Source organism: Phyllobates terribilis, unplaced genomic scaffold (assembly GCF_046119375.1).
Source record: "Phyllobates terribilis strain yellow unplaced genomic scaffold, ASM4611937v1 Scaffold_189__1_contigs__length_3638672, whole genome shotgun sequence".
Classification (NCBI taxonomy): Eukaryota; Metazoa; Chordata; class Amphibia; order Anura; family Dendrobatidae; genus Phyllobates; species Phyllobates terribilis.
Window position 1 is genome coordinate 565,362 of NW_027362949.1, and position 15,016 is coordinate 580,377.

The window sequence follows — 15,016 nt, forward strand, 5'->3', positions numbered from 1 at the left end:
ATGTGAGGAATGCTTAAGAAACAAGCATTCTTCACATGTATTAAAGCTGTCAAACAGTCGCAAATCATGCACATGGGAGTGATTCAAACATATCACCGAGCATGCTGAAGATACTCTGTACTCGCCCGACCAATGGTTTTCTTGGTGACTGTGGTCCCAGCTACCTTGAGATCATTAACAAGTTCCCCCTCTGTAGTTTTATGCTGATCTCTCACCTTCCTCATGATCAAGGCTACCCCACGAGGTGAGATTTTGCATGGTGCCCCAGATCGATGTCGATTGACAGTCATTTTGTACTTCTTCCATTTTCTTACTATTGCACCAACAGTTGTCTTCTTCTTACCCAGCGTCTTACTTTTGTTTTTTTAGCCCATTCCAGCTTTGTGCAGGTCTATGATCTTGTCCCTGACATCCTTAGAAAGCTCTTTGGTCTTGCCCATGTTGTAGAGGTTAGAGTCTGACGGATTAATTGAGTCTGTGGACAGGAGTCTTTTATACAGGTGACTATATAAGACAGCTGTCTTTAATGCAGGTAACAAGTTGATTAGGAGCGTCTAACTAGTCTGTAGGAGCCAGAACTCATAATGGTTTGTAGGGGATCAAATACTTATTTCTCACTGCAAAATGCAAATAAATGTATCTAATTTATACAATGTGATTTTCTTGATTTTTTGGGGGGATATTCTATCTCTCAATGTTAAAATTAACCTACCCTTAAAATTATAGACTGTTCATGTCTTTGTCAGTGGGCAAACTTACAAAAACAGAAATTGATCAAATAATTATTTCCTTCCCTGTATCTAGAAAGGTTTACAAGATAATATGTTTGTCGGGAGTTCTTCTTTAAAGAGGATCTGTCACTTGCCATAAATATGGAAATATTTTACCTGGTCTAAATGATTTTGTTTCCCTGAAGTTGTTTTGGAAAAAAAAATCATATTAATGGCAAATGACAGCTTCTCTTTAAAACATGCATTTTGTAAGCTCTTTAATGCTACTGCACTTTGGTCATTGTGGCCCAGTTTTTGTGCAACTTGCAACGTCACATATTATTTCATACATATTGTTTTTTTTAGCTCTGTCTTGTCAGTACATCACATTCATCTTATTCCCCTCTTGCTTTCCTAAACTGAAGGCTATATATCTCCATGGCATTCTGACCTCATGACTGGTCAACAAAAGCCTGACCCCGAGGAGCAATCCTGGTCTTCAGAATTTGCACGATGGGGAAGACCAAGAACAAGCAGGGCCTTTGACAGCAGAACAAATTGACCACAAAGGAGTTTCAGAAGAAAAACTGTTGCCCCTGCAGCTATTTTTACATTTAAAATAGAGTTTATACTTTAATGATTTTAATTAAAAAGTCAATGCTAAATAAAGTTTTGGAAAATGACATTTATCCGGACTTGTGTTTTATTTACATTATTATTTTAAAATAACTGTTACATGACTTCTTTTACGTGAGGTTTAGCTGAGGCTCTAACAGCCTTTACCTATCCTCCATTTTTATGGTAGGTTGGAGAATGGCTTTCCGGATGCTAAGGTGGCCATAGACATGAGTTGGCTATTGACAAGACACTTGTCCTGCCAACACTTATCTTTTCCGACTTCCCATTATAATAGAATGATCAGTATGGCTGAGGGTTTACGTGTAGTCAATAGGGACAGCCACTGCTAGACACTAGAGATGAGCAGATTGATGTGCGAGATTTCGGTACAGCATCTAGGTCAGTGGTACCTGGCAGTTACACAGAAGGGCCAAAAATCAATTATCTGCCTGTCAACTGAAAATGCTGACAGGCTGACTCTTATAAAAATGAACAAGGGCTGGATTGGGCCAGGCTTCTCAACAACACCGAATGATAGCAGCATAAGAAACTCAAATCCAGTGTCTTTTCTTGGGAGGTGTATTCCCATGCACCTTTTCACACCCACACATGGGTATACGCTTCCTGATTTTGGCTATTTGTTCTTTTCCTCCTCCTTCTCCTCATCCTCCACCACCATATCTCCATGGTGACCGTGGTCCGTGATGCAACACCCACATAATTTTCTTAGAGGGTGTTTATGATGCCCGTTAAAAAAATTTTTTATACAGTATGTTCATGTATACCCCCCAGGGGTAAATGTTTGTCAGCCCATACACTTAGTGCATGGGCATTACAAGTATAGGAGGCCCGCTCCTTTCTAATGGAAACATTTTTTTTTTATGAGGCCCTCCTCCACGTCTCTTCCAAGGGGCATTGAAGTGCCTCCAAATTTTTGGCAGCCCTTGCATTCACTGCATAGGCCAACACTATGGGAGACTCTCTCTTTTCTAATGGGAATTTGTCGTTACTATGGCCCTGCTCCGTGTGTCTTTAAATTCTTAGTGGGGTTTTTCCTAAAATTGGTCAGCCGTTGGACTCACTGTATACCCTATAACTGTATAGCAGACCCTCTCCTTTCTAATGGGAACATGTCGTACCTTGTTACTGTGGCCCTGCTCCATGTGTCTTTAAATTCTTAGTGTGGTTTTTCCTAAAATTGGTCAGCCGTTGGACTCACTGCATACCCTATAACTGTATAGCAAACTCTCTCTTTTCTTATGGGAATTTGTCTTTATTGTGGCCCTGCTCTATGTGTCTTTAAATTCGATTTCCCTCTATGCCAGTCCTTTCACCGAGCTAAATACAGCTCTCAGCAAAAAAAGCTGTGGACTGGCTCTGTACTGTCCCTGGCCACATTCACCTGTCCACGTGTTTGTGGTTAGGCGGTCCTTCCCAGTAAGTGCACTGGGGAGGGCACGGGTAATGTTGTGGGACCCGTGCTTGTGGAAGACGGAGACGACCCCGGGAGAAACAGTGGCGGCTGGGGACCGAGTTTGGACACCCGGCCGCTGCTGGCATGAGGTTATGAAAAGCTTCCGCCTTCACGAGCCTAAAAGGCCACATTTCAAGTGAAAGCAGCTTTAGAGGACTTCTTGGGAGAAATGACAGCTGGGTAGATATGGTTTCCCAAGTCCTTTCACCAAGCTAAAGAATATGGCTGTGGTGAAATACAACTCAGCAGAAAAAGCTGTGGACTGGCTCCGTACCTTCCCTGGCCACATTCACCTGTCCACGTGTTTGTGGTTAGGCGGTCCTTCCCAGTAAGTGCACTGGGGAGGGCACGGGTAATGTTGTGGTAACCGTGCTTGTGGAAGGAGGAGACGACACCGGGAGAAACAGTGGCGGCTGGGGAGAGGAGTATGGACACCCGGCCGCCTCCTGCATGAGGTTATCAAAAGCTTCCGCCTCCACGAGCCTAAAAGGCCAGATTTTCAAGTGCAAGCAGCTGTGAAAAATTTGGCAGTATAGTATTGCAGCCTGTGGGTGGGTGGGTGGCTGCATACTTGCGCTTGCATTCCAAGGAATGGGGTAGGGACAACTGAACGCTGCACTGGGACAAGGACGTGGACAGTGATTGTTGCAAGTCTGCAACGACAGGTGCATGGCGGGAGGCATCTTCGCATGCGCCAAGGATCACTTATGATGGGCACACTTTTAGGCAGTGATCTGGGAGTCAGAAATGCTTTCAGAGGTCTTCCCCATGCTGTTCCCATGTCTTTTCAGCACTGTATGCATGTGTCTGATGATGTGTCACACACCACATGGCCAGATAAGGTTGTAAAATGTTAAAATTACATTTCCCAGTGAATGCATTTGTCTTTGTTGAAAGCAATGCTAAAGTGCAAAAACGCATCAAAAACGCTACGTGTGAACATAGCCCAAGGTGTGGAGGAGTATTTTTTGTTATTTATTTTGCTTTATATACAATCATTACCCTGGAAAGGATGTTCCTTAATATATTTCCCAGGAAAATCCATTTTGGTTTTGTTTTTGTATGTTTTATTGTGAGTCCGTAAAAGTGGTGTAATACTCTGACAACGTTGTAGACACCAGTGACCTGGGAGTCAGAAATGCTTCCAGGGGTCTTCCCCATGTCATTTGAGCACTGTTCCCATCGATTTGGGCAATTTTTAGGCCCTCTGCAGACCGCCGGGGGGAGCCGCCTGAAAAATGTTCGAGTTTCCCATAGACTTACATTGGGCTCGTTGCTCGGGTCGAGCACCTGAGTATTCCAATTTGCTCGACCCGAGCAACGAGTACCCGAGCATTTTTGTGCTCGCTCATCACTAATCCTAACCCATATCACTAAAGGAGTTACATGTGCTGTCAGGGTTAGGCCTCAGCTAGCCCAGTACTCAGTCCTGTAGGCAAGCAGCAAAGTCACAGCAGGAATTTCAGTAAGCAACAAGGGTTTTTTTTTTTTTTAAATGGCCTAAAAAGAGTGAAGAAGCCAAGTTCTAGTTTCAGCAATAAGACAAAAAAAAGAAAATTGGAAAATCATACAATGACATGCCTCAACCATGAAGAACCCAGCAATGCAAATCTCATAAAACAGCAGCACAATGTAAAAGTGGAATTTACCTATAACCAGACAACATGCAAGTAACTTAACCCTTGCACCCGCCAGAGCCCTTCCACTTACCCTGGTCATCACAGCTGCCATCTTTACACCCTCTCATAAAGGCCCTCATCACAGCACACAATCTGCTGACTGCTTCCTCTCTGTGGTTTAAATCCTGGAAGCTGGCAGGAGATTGGCCAGGAGACCATCAGTAAGCAGCTGCTGCAATTCATGTCTGATTTCTAGCCAGGATTGGGGCTCATTCACATGATCGTATTTTTGATCCGGGTGCTGTCTGTTGAAATAACGGACCACACTCGGACCATTGTTATTCAGTGACACAGTGCAGATGAGACATTTTTTTTTCACTGAATTTGTGTGAGAAAAATAGTGCAGCGTGCTCTGGTTTCTTCTATAAATCAGATGAGACTCGCACATTCAAGTCTGGGTGCGGAAAAAAAATCAGATGCCATACAGAGCCATAGTATAGCTTTCGATTTTTACAGATACATTGCAAAGGCATTACACATTAATCTAACTCTCTACCCAAACAGCGCATAACAAACACTGCTTGACACATTGACTTGGTGGATAAAAGATTGGCCACAGCCTTTATTAAAATATTAAAACACTAGCTTAATTTGGTCTGCCACATTAAGTTTCATGACAGATCATTTTAATAGTAAAAAAAAATAATCTTAAGAGTAAAAAAAAATAATCTTATTTAGTTACTCGTACATCTAAAATTTCAGATGTCTAACTTCAAAACTGACGGATTCCATACAATCTTTGAACCCCTATAATATGAAGAGGGAAACTCTTGAGGGTGGAATTATCAAAATTCCTTTCTTAGTGCTCATTTAAGCTATAATAGAACCTATCTGCAAATTTCAAGATTCTAAGTTCAGTGGTTTCGGCTGTGCGTTGACCGCTAGGTGTGTCAGTCAATCAGGTTTACAGTTTTATATAATCTTCGCCTGTATGGTGTGTTTATAAAAAGTAGCCCTATGTCCTTCCCCAGGCTTGAAATTATCCATATCAAATTTCATCACAAACGGATTACTAAACACTGATTAATAAACAGGACGGACTGAAGTTACTTGCGTTTAATATTGTTCGTGTTAGTAAAGAATTAGTATGTAATTGGAATAATGGACGTCTGCAGGTAATTTATCTATGTGTTTTTACTGCAATATACTCCTGTAAACTATGTTATTTGATTTCTTTCGTTCAGCGAAAATATGTAGATTTTGCGATTTAGAAACACGTGAGCAAGCTACGTATAGCTGACCGTGGGAAAAACAGGGCGTGCCTAAATGTATCCCCGCTACCTTCAAAGTTTGCCCTTGCGATTTATTGATGGTCATTGAAAATGCAACTTTAAGTGGGAACTGCAAACGTTTGAAATTAAAGGGTAAGTTATTGGGTATTATTGGGATGCGTGGTATAAGAATATTTTCACCCTTAGCTTCTCCAGTTAAAATTGTGGCCTTTACAATGTGCCTGCCTAGTTCAGTGACTCGCAATCTAGTGCCATTACATAATCTCGGGGCGTCCAAGTTGCGCATTAAAAAAACGGGTATACCGACCTTTAATTCGAGCTTATGAGATGGGACCCCGGATAGCTCCAAAGAGTTAAGATAGTCGACGGGGTAGCTCGTACAGTCTTCAGATGACATGACTGTGTCGATGGAGTTGTAGGTTGTTGCATCGCTGGTTACTTGGTCCAAGATAATTTTATTGATTTTCGCAACTGTTTCATTTCTTGGTGCTAGTATAGTTCTTTCACATAGCCAATTTTCATCGTGGATGTTTTGTTGCAAATTTGGAAAAACTTGAGCAATAAGTGCATCTTCCGAATCCACAACATGACAAAATTGGTTAGTGAATAGAACCATACCTTCTTCGTCAGTTTCGATTCGACCTTCACCGATCTCGAGCAGTTTCTCAGCGTACGCGCCCGACTCTAGATCACTGAATAACTGGACACGCATGTTGGTGGTGAGGTGCAGCTTTTCAACTTTGGTCCATAAATATGAGGATTTCAGACATGCGTTAATTTCGTCTGCTGCAGTGCCTCGCTCGATGACAGGCAAAGTTTGCCTAAAGTCCCCAGCCAATAAAACAACCACACCACCCATTATTGTTTGTTTACTGTGTAAGTCTTGTAGACAACGATCAAGAGCTTCGATGGCGCGTTTGTGTGACATTGTGCACTCGTCCCACACGATTAGTTTGCACTGTTGCAACAGGAGGCCACGGGCGCTGCTCTTGCTGATATTACACGATGGGGTTTCTTCGTTCACCAGATTAAGAGGTAATTTAAAGACTGAATGTGCCATCCGTCCACCGCTTAGCAATGTTGCAGCAATTCCAGAGGAAGCCACAGCTAATGCAACGTTATGACCGCTACGAATTTTTGCTAAAAGTAAATTAAGCAAGAAAGTATTTCCTGTACCACCCGGGGCATCAAGGAAAAAAAGTCCGCCTTCACCATTCTCAACTCGTCCTACTATTTTGTGATAAATCTCTCTTTGATCAGGTAGCAAACGTGGCTCAGTTTCGCAAACGTGAGCGTCTAACTGGTTGGTATCATAGCTTAGCTCTTTTATCAACTCGTTCGACAGCTCTCCTCTACGCCGCGGTGAGGGTAGACTAAAATCGGACAATTTCTTTCCAGAAATTATTAATATTTTGTCCTCGATAAGCCCCAACGCCTCATTGAAACAGAGATCATCGTTAACGTGATCCATTCTTTCAAATCTGTGCATGATATCCTCTGATAACGCAGTTTTATACTTGTGCCAGAGTTGTAGAGGATTGGATAAACCGCAAGTGCATATCAATATGGCAAACAGCTCTCTTATTTGCACCGGGGAGCGACATAGCACGGCCTCTTCTAAGGTGGTATCCTAGTGGTTATCATCTTCCAACAACCCCATCTTCTCACACACCTGCCGAAAAGTTGCAAGTTCTTGACCTTCAAATGTTTTTAAATCCGAGAAGTTGGTTGGACCCCTTATTACATTCAGCAGCATACGCAAGCAATAACATTCAAAATTGCTAACGTGCACCGTGTAAATGCGACCTAGAGCGTCTCCTGCCTTCACACCTGGCCAGCCATCGACAGGTGTTCCTTGTAAACGACGTTTTCATTGCTTCCGAGCTACATTCCAAGTATAGTAGCGAGGCACGTCAATGTAAAGTAATGTTTTTGCAAACGTATCACTTTGGCACAACAGGAAAAATGCAGTTAGTGTAGTTTTAGGTGGTGCTTCTAATCTCTCTCTAAAATTATTTTCCATAAAGTAAACCCTCTCGCCATTGGGTAAATGAATCACGAGATGAGTGACGGTTGGGTGTCTCTCGTGCAGAGGCAGACCTAAGATCCGCCACGTTGCTTCGTTACTACTAACATATCGGCCGTTTCTAAAGGTCTGCACCTCATCTCTTGGGTCAATGTTAACATTCCCTATCTGGCGGATGTTAAAAATAGCCTGGTCGCTACCCTTATTAATATATTTACAAATATATTTTATCGCCTGTACCGTATTACAGAACTCTACATTTAAATGAAAATTAAAATTTTTTGATAAGAGTGGAGAATATGGGACCACCCAGCTATTGTCCACCAATATTTCCTGTGTTCCTCTACGGGTTTTTATAATCGTCGTGCGTCCACCATTCTCTGGTGCTCTGCGCCTGTACAAAGAAAGGATAACCTTTGTCATTGGTTTGAGTATCTTTTAAAAGCTTCCTCGGATATTTTTTGGTACATTTTGTAACGGGTCTGGGAGGCGGAACCTCTGAGCTACTATACAAGGGGGCGGTCCTTGTAAGGGAGCGGGTGGCGACCAGGGAAGATGGGCAGGCAGTCACAGCAGGTGACCGGGACAGTCTCTGAGTGAACGGGCTGGAGGTCACGGCAAGTGACCGGGGCAGTCTCTGGATGAACGGGCAGGAGGTCACGGCAAGTGACCGGGGCAGTCTCTGGATGAACGGGCAGGAGGTCACGGCAAGTGACCGGGGCAGTCTCTGGATGAACGGGCAGGAGGTCACGGCAAGTGACCGGGGCAGTCTCTGGGTAAAGGGTAGGTACGACCTGTGATGGCAGAGCCTCCAGGTAGGCTAGCAGGCAGATGGTAGATGTGTGCTCCCAGGTGAGCAAGCGAGAGTCTCTGGAATGGCAGGTGGTCACAGCACGTGACGGCGGAGCCTCCAGGTAGGCTAGCAGGCAGGTAGCAGGTGTGCGCTCCCAAGTGAGCGGGCAGGAGTCTCTGGAATGGCAGGTGGTCACAGCACGTGACGGCGGAGCCTCCAGGTAGGCTAGCAGGCAGGTAGCAGATGTGCACTCCCAGGTGAGCGGGCAAGCTGGTCCATAGACAGACTGACAGGAGTAGGAAGGCAGACTGTCGGACCTCAGGCTAGCAAGCAGGTAGGAGGAATGTCAGGCAGGAAACAGACAGCAAACTGGCAGGATTCTGGCAGGTAACTGGCTGGTAACTGGCAACGGGACCTGAGGGCTGAAGCAGAGTAGTGAACAGTGCAACAACATTGCTCGGGCACCTCCATTTTGGAGGAGGTGCCTTATATATGGTGAAGTCCTCCGGCCATTGGCCAGGGACTCCTTAGGACGGCGCGCGCGGCCCCTTTAAGAGGGAGGGAGCGCGCGCGCCCTAAGCACAGTGGCCGGGAAGGAGCGCGCGCTGCCAGCAGAGCAGGAGGAGGACGCCGGGCTCGGAGCAGAGGGGTGAGGGGAACAGCGTCCCTGCCTAGCAGAGGGCAGGGACGCCGGCGCTACAGTACCCCCCCCTTTAGGCCCCCCCTTTTTTAGGCCAGAGAGAAATTTAGCTAGGATGAGAGGGGCATGGATGTTCTCCCGGGGCTCCCACGTTCTCTCTTCAGGACCAAACCCCTTCCAATCTACTAGAAAAAGGGTCTTCCCTCTTACCCTTTTGGTGGCCAGAATGTTCTCTACCTCAAATTCGTTTTCAGCGGAAACCGGAGCAGGAGGCGTACCTGTAGACTTGGAAAAAGAGTTAAGTACCACAGGTTTGAGGAGAGATACATGGAAGGAGTTAGGGATCCGCAAGTTGGCCGGGAGTTTCAATTTATAGGCCACCGGGTTGATCTGACTGATGACCTCCAGAGGACCGATGAACCGAGGCCCTAACTTATAGGAAGGAATCTTGAGCCGGACATACTTGGACGAGAGCCAGACCTTATCCCCTGGACGGAATTGAGGAGGATCCAGACGTTTTTTGTCAGCATGTCTTTTCATACGCTCGGATGACAGAAGGAGTGCAGATCAGGTACTCTCCCATATGGAGGAAAATTTGTTAACAAGAGATTCCGCAGCCGGATTGTCCACCGAGGTGGAGACGGGAAATGGGATCCGAGGATGCTGACCGAAGACAACAAAAAACGGGAATTTGGAGGAAGATTCGCTCTCGTGATTGTTGTAAGAAAATTCGGCCCATGGCAGGAGATCCACCCAGTCTGAATGGTGGGCATTAACGAAGTGCCGGAGGTAACTGGTCAGGTTCTGATTCATCCGCTCCACTTGACCATTAGACTGTGGGTGGTAAGCGGAGGAGAAGTCCAGGGTGACGTCAACAGTTTACAAGTGGCTCTCCAGAAGCGTGAGGTGAACTGTACCCCACGATCCGACACGATGTGGAGGGGCAGGCCATGAAGACGGAGGATGTGGCGGATAAAGTCTTTAGCCAGCTTGGGTGCAGACGGGAGGCCTGGCAGGGGAACGAAATGAGCCATCTTGGAAAAGCGGTCAGCGACCACCCAAATGACCGTACAACCGGCAGAGACGGGGAGATCAGTTATAAAGTCCATTGCTATATGCTGCCAGGGGGCAGCAGGTACTGGGAGCGGAAGGAGGCGACCGGCTGGCAGATGTCTCGGAACCTTGTTGCGGGCGCAGGACACACAGGCAGAAACAAAGTCTATTACGTCCTTGTGCAGGGTAGGCCACCAGTAGTGCCGGGTAATAAGCTGGAGGGTCTTTTTCTGACCGGCGTGGCCAGCTAGTTTAGACGAGTGACCCCAGTGTAGGATCTTCTCCCGATCAGGTACTGATACGAACGTCTTACCGGGAGGGAGACGATTTAGACTCACGGGAGCCACCTGCATTACTCTGGCTGGATCGATGATGTGTTTCGGTTCCTCCTCGAGATCAGACACCAGAAAGGATCGGATAAGGCGTCCGCCTTGATGTTTTTGTCAGCCGGACGAAAATGAAGAATAAAATCAAAGCGAGCAAAAAACAAGGACCACCGAGCTTGGCGCGGGTTAAGTCTCTGGGCATGCTGGAGGTAAGCCAAGTTCTTGTGGTCAGTGTAAATTATTACCGGGTGAAGAGCCCCTTCGAGCAGGTAACGCCACTCCTCCAATGCCAGCTTGATGGCCAATAACTCTCGATCTCCAATGGAATAGTTGCGCTCAGAAGAGGAAAAGAGTTTGGAGAAGAAGCCACAAGTTATCATTCTCCCGGAAGATGATTTTTGGGTAAGTACCGCTCCGGCTCCAGAGGAGGAGGCGTCAACCTCCAGGAAGAACTGCTTGTTGCCATCTGGGCGATGCAGCACCGGGGCGGAAGAGAAGGCCTGTTTTAAGGAAAGAAAGGCCTCCTCTGCTTCGGGCGGCCACTCTCTGGGATTAGTGCCCTTACGGGTGAGCGCGGAAATTGGGGCAGTCCAGGAAGAGAAGTGCGGTATGAAGAGGCGGTAGTAGTTGGCGAAGCCCAGGAACCGCTGAATGGCCTTCAACCCCTCCGGTCGGGGCCATTTCTCGATGGCAGACAGTTTCTCTGGATCCATTCGTAGGCCGGTCTGAGAAATAATGTAGCCCAAAAACGGAAGCGAGGTCTGCTCAAAGAGGCACTTCTCATATTTAGCGAAGAGGTGATTCTGCCTGAGCCTGAGCAGCACCTGACGAATGTCTCTCCGGTGAGTCTGGAGATCCGGAGAGAAGACCAAGATGTCGTCCAGGTACACCACTACGCAGGAGTAGAGAAGGTCCCGGAAGATGTCATTGACCAACTCTTGAAAGACGGCAGGAGCGTTACAGAGACCAAAGGGCATTACCAGATATTCATAGTGGCCGTCCCGGGTGTTGAATGCAGTCTTCCATTCATCCCCTTGACGGATACGGACCAGGTTGTACGCCCCACGGAGGTCCAGTTTGGTGAAGATTCTAGCCCCCCTCAGACGATCAAATAATTCTGGAATGAGCGGAAGGGGGTACTTATTCTTCACCGTGATCTGGTTAAGGCCTCTATAGTCTATGCAGGGACGGAGAGAGCCGTCCTTCTTTTTTACGAAAGAGAAGCCTGCTCCCGCTGGGGAGGTGGATTTCCGGATGAATCCCCTGGCCAAATTCTCCTCAATATATTCGGACATCGACCGGGTCTCCGCAGCGGACAATGGGTAAATACGCCCACGGGGAGGCGTAGCACCGGGTAGCAGGTCGATAGGACAGTCGTATGGTCTATGAGGGGGTAATGTCTCTGCCTCCTTTTTATTAAAGACATCAGCAAATGACCAATAGGGAATCGGAAGTTCAGGTAGATTAGTTGGGGTAGGAGAAGGACGGGCGGGATGAACAGGAACCAAACAAGTCTTATGACAGTCCTGTCCCCAGCGAAGGACTTCTCCGGTCTGCCAGTCAAGCACGGGTGCATGTCTCTGGAGCCAAGGTAGACCTAGTAAGAGGGCGTGAGAGAGTCCAGGCAGAACATGAAAAGAAATGCTCTCAGAATGCAGCATTCCCACCTGCAGAGTTACGGATTCGGTGATGAGTTGGATGGGACGTGGTAAGAGGCCCCCATCCACAGCAGCGACAGATAATGGTATAGCCAGAGGTTTGGTGGGAATTCGGTATTTTTCTACCAGGGCCTGTGAAATAAGATTCCCGGCCGCTCCAGAGTCAAGTTGGGCTAGTTCGAAAAAACGATTCTCCCCGCAGATAATTGAGACTGACAGCAGCAGAGATGGAGAGGATTTATTCTTGTCTAGGTCGACCTCTCTGAGCGAACCTAGACACAGGCGTTTCCCGACCTCTCCGGGCAGGTACGGATCCGGTGCTCCTTACTGCCACAGTAGAAGCAGCTCCCCTCGGCACGGCGTAAGTCCTGACGGGTTTTGACCATCTTGGTCTGGTCGACCTGCATAGGCTCAGGAGAGTGTACCTGGCGAGAAACGGAGGGAGTGACGGATTTCTGAAAAGTAGGAGCTAGACGTGGAAACCTCCTCTCACGGGTGACTTCTTTGGCACGCTCCTGGAACCGTAGGTCAATCCGGGTGGCAAGAGTTATTAGGTCATCGAGAGTGGTAGGAATGTCTCGACCGGCAAGTTCATCTTTAATACGGCCGGACAGACCCTCCCAGAAGACAGATACCAGAGCGTCGTTATCCCAGGCGAGCTCCGAGGCAAGGGTACGGAACCGTATGGCATATTGGCCCACGGTGAGACTTCCCTGACGGAGGCGTAGCAGAGATGATGCGGATGAGGTCTTCCGTCCAGGTTCGTCGAAGACTTTCCGGAAAGCCGTGAGAAAGGCAGGCAAGTCGGACACCAGGGGGTCTCCTCTCTCCCATAGAGGATTTAGCCAGGCCAGGGCCTCCCCGGTGAGATGGGACATGATGAAGGCAATTTTGGCCCGGTCGGAGTTAAACTGGTGGGACAGGAGTTCAAAGTGCAGGGTGCACTGATTTATAAAGCCCCGAGCCTGAGCGGAGTCGCCTCCGAAGCGAGGAGGTGCAGAAAGCCGGGGTCCGGGGTAGGATACCATAGTATTGGTGGGCAGCGGAGCTGCCGGATTGCGAGTCATGGCACTGGCGGTGGTTGCTGGTGGAGCAGTCAGAGTGTCCAGGCGAGAATTGACATTCCGCAGGTGACCCAGGATGGACTCCTGTTGGGACCTCTGACGGGACAGTTCATGACACAGGTCCGAGAGTGAGGGCGCTTGGGTGCCACCGGGTTCCATGGCCCGAGCAAACTGTAACGGGTCTGGGAGGCGGAACCTCTGAGCTACTATACAAGGGGGCGGTCCTTGTAAGGGAGCGGGTGGCGACCAGGGAAGACGGGCAGGCAGTCACAGCAGGTGACCGGGACAGTCTCTGAATGAACGGGCTGGAGGTCACGGCAAGTGACCGGGTCAGTCTCTGGATGAACGGGCAGGAGGTCACGGCAAGTGACCGGGGCAGTCTCTGGATGAACGGGCAGGAGGTCACGGCAAGTGACCGGGGCAGTCTCTGGATGAACGGGCAGGAGGTCACGGCAAGTGACCGGGGCAGTCTCTGGATGAACGGGCAGGAGGTCACGGCAAGTGACCGGGGCAGTCTCTGGGTAAAGGGTAGGTACGACCTGTGATGGCAGAGCCTCCAGGTAGGCTAGCAGGCAGATGGTAGATGTGTGCTCCCAGGTGAGCAAGCGAGAGTCTCTGGAATGGCAGGTGGTCACAGCACGTGACGGCGGAGCCTCCAGGTAGGCTAGCAGGCAGGTAACAGGTGTGCGCTCCCAGGTGAGCGGGCAGGAGTCTCTGGAATGGCAGGTGGTCACAGCACGTGATGGCAGAGCCCCCAGGTAGGCTAGCAGGCAGGTAGCAGGTGTGCGCTCCCAGGTGAGCGGGCAGGAGTCTCTGGAATGGCAGGTGGTCACAGCACGTGACGGCGGAGCCTCCAGGTAGGCTAGCAGGCAGGTAGCAGATGTGCGCTCCCAGGTGAGCGGGCAAGCTGGTCCATAGACAGACTGACAGGAGTAGGAAGGCAGACCGTCGGACCTCAGGCTAGCAAGCAGGTAGGAGGAATGTCAGGCAGGAAACAGACAGCAAACTGGCAGGATTCTGGCAGGTAACTGGCAACGGGACCTGAGGGCTGAAGCAGAGTAGTGAACAGTGCAACAACATTGCTCGGGCACCTCCATTTTGGAGGAGGTGCCTTATATATGGTGAAGTCCTCCGGCCATTGGCCGGGGACTCCTTAGGACGGCGCGCGCGGCCCCTTTAAGAGGGAGGGAGCGCGCGCGCGCCCTAAGCACAGTGGCCGGGAAGGAGCGCGCGCTGCCAGCAGAGCAGGAGGAGGACGCCGGGCTCGGAGCAGAGGGGTGAGGGGAACAGCGTCCCTGCCTAGCAGAGGGCAGGGACGCCGGCGCTACACATTTTCCTTCCTTCATGCATGGCGATGAAGAATTGAATGTACCACATGGCCCGTGAATCATATTCTTTTTCACTGTATCATAGAGCTTTTGATCGGTTTCTGGGTTTGGTATCTCAGCACATATGATTTCGTCAATTTGGTTCGGATGCAATTTTTCCTTTAACCACAGCAGTAAGTGCACATGAGGCAAACCTCGCTTTTGCCACTCGATCGAGTACATGAAGCATTGCATATCACCAAATATGTTACCTTTTGTAAGTAGAGCTACCAACTTCTGTACTTTTATTCTAAATACTCGAGCTGTTAAGTCTTGTCTGTCCGTTGAATTTTGACCAGCCATAAGCTCTTTGGTGATTTCTGGCCAAGCGGGGTTGCAAGTCATTGTAATAAATAAATCAGGCCTCCCATAATTA